This window comes from Aotus nancymaae, unplaced genomic scaffold (assembly GCF_030222135.1).
Source record: "Aotus nancymaae isolate 86718 unplaced genomic scaffold, 86718_ANA_hifiasm-v0.15.2.pri h1tg000029l, whole genome shotgun sequence".
Classification (NCBI taxonomy): Eukaryota; Metazoa; Chordata; class Mammalia; order Primates; family Aotidae; genus Aotus; species Aotus nancymaae.
In genome coordinates, this window is record NW_026988442.1 from 65,177,919 (window position 1) to 65,180,447 (window position 2,529).

Sequence of the window (2,529 nt, forward strand, 5' to 3'; positions counted from 1 at the left end):
CTTAGAATGATGTGTAGTTTAAAACTTATAAATTGTTCATTTTCAAAATTTTCCATGTAATATTTTTGGTTGACAACGAGTAACCAAAACATGCATGGAAAAAGAAACAGCAAATGAAGGTGAGCTACTGTATACGGTACGGTAAGTTTTTTAAATGATCATAGTCTACTTCAAGTGATAGTATACTATTAGACTTCAGGTATAATATTAGACATTAACAGCAGCAAGTTTCAATTCCTCCATTCCAGCTATTTTTAATGCAATTTAAAAACATTTTACCCTGAAATGTCTAAACATGTATCTGAAATAGGTCTCATTAAGCTAAAATCATGCTATCAGCAGGATTGTGTTCCTTCTGGAGGATGTAGGAGTGAATCTGTTTTGCCTTTTCCAGCTTATAGAGGTGACCTGCATTCCTTGGCTGATGGCACCCTTCCATCTTCAAAGCCACCAACGGCTGGTCAGTGTTTTTTATACTGTCTCACGCTGACATTCCCTGTCTTCCATTTCTCTTTTTCACTTAGGAGGATTCTAGTAATCACAAAGTGTCCACCTGTGTAATCAAGGACAAATCACCCCACTGCAAAGGTCAACTGATTAAGAACCTTAATTCCATCTGTAATCTTAATTCTCCTTTCCAGCGTAACCTAACATAACCACAGGTTCCAGGGATTAGAATGCCCACATCTCTGCGATAAGGATATCTTATACAGTATACAACATAATTTTTGTATTAGATGATTATTATGTAAAGATATTTTAAAATAAGAAAAATGTATTCTTTAATTACATAATTTCCTTCATTCTTTTGTTTAGATCCAGATTTGTATATGATATCATCTTCCTTCTGCCTGATATCCTTTATTTTTTCTTTAAGTACAGTTTGCTGGTGATGAATTCTTTCAGCTTTTGCACTTCTAACAAGGCCTTTGTTTCACTTTTTGTTTGGGAATTTTTTTTTCTAGTAAAGAATTCTAGATTGACCATTGTTTACTTCTGTATTTTAAAGATGGTTCTGCTCTGTCTTCCAGGTTAAATTGTTTTTGATGAGATGTCAGCTTTCATTCTTACCTTCGTTTCTCTGCACATATGTGTCTTCTTTTCTTTGGTCTCACTGTTCTTAAGATTTTTTCAAAATCATTGGTTTAAAGGTATTTGATTAAGATGTACCTTTTAAAAAATTTTAGATTTAGGCAGTATGTGTGCAGGTTTGTTATCTGGACATATTATGTGATGATGAAGTTTGGGCTTCATTGAATCCATCATCCAAATAGTGAACATAGTATCCAATAGGTAACTTTTCAACCCTCACTCTCCTCCCTACCTTCCCCAATTTGAAGTCCCCAGTGTCTGTTTTTTCCATCTTTATGTCATGTGTACCCAATGTTTATCTTCCACTTATAAGCAAGAGCATGCAGTATTTGGTTTTCTGTTTCTATGATAATTCACTTAGAATAAAAGCCTCCAACTCCATCTATGTTGCTGCAAACGACATGCTTTTGTTCTTTTTTGTTGCTGCATAGTATTCCATGGTATATATGTACCACATTTTCTTTATCTAATCCACCATTGATGGAAATCTAGGTTGATTCCATGTCTTTACCATTGGGAAAGGCACTGCAATAAACATACAATTGCATGTGTCTTTTTGGTAGAATAATTTTTCTTTTTTTTTTTTTTTCCTTGAGACAGAGTCTGGCTCTGTCACCCAAGGTAGAGTGCAGTGGTGCAATCTTGGCTCACTGCAACCTCCACCTCCTGAGCTCAAGCTTTCCTCCCACCTCAGCCTCCTGAGTATCTGAGACTACAAGTGCACACCACCATGCCCAGCTGATTTTTTTATTTTTTATTTTTTTGTAGAGATGGGGTTTCTCCATATTTCCCAGGCTGGTCTTGAACTCCTGAGCTCAAACTATCTGCCCACCCTGGCCTCCCAAAGTGCTGCAATTACAATCATAGGCCACTGTGCCCAGCCCACAATTTATTTTTATTTTAATGTATGTTCCACGATGGGATCGCTGGGCCAAATGGTAATTCTAATTTTAATTGTTTGAGAAATATAATGAATGTACCTTTGTGTAATTTTCTTCTAGTTTCTTTAGGTTGAGGCCAGTTGAACTTTTTTTTTTTTTAACATGGAGTCTCGCTCTGTTGCCCAGGTTGGAGTGCAGTGGCACAATCTTGGCTCACTGCAACCTCCACCTCCTGAGTTCAAGCAACTCTTCCTGCCTCAGCCTCCTGGCTAATTTTTTTTACTTTTTTAAATAGAGTTGGGTTTTCACCCTGTTGTCCAGGCTGGTCTTGAACTCCTGATCTCAGGTGATCCGCCTGCCTCGGCCTTCCAAAGTGCTGAGATTACAGGCATGAGCCACCCCACCCAGCCAGTTGAACTTTTTGATCTGTGTATTTATTGTTTTCATCAAGTTTGGGACATATCTGCCCATATTTTTCTCTTGAAATATGTTTATATCTCTCTTTGGTCTCCTGTCTTTAAGGATCTCTTATCACATGCATATTTGGCCACTTGAT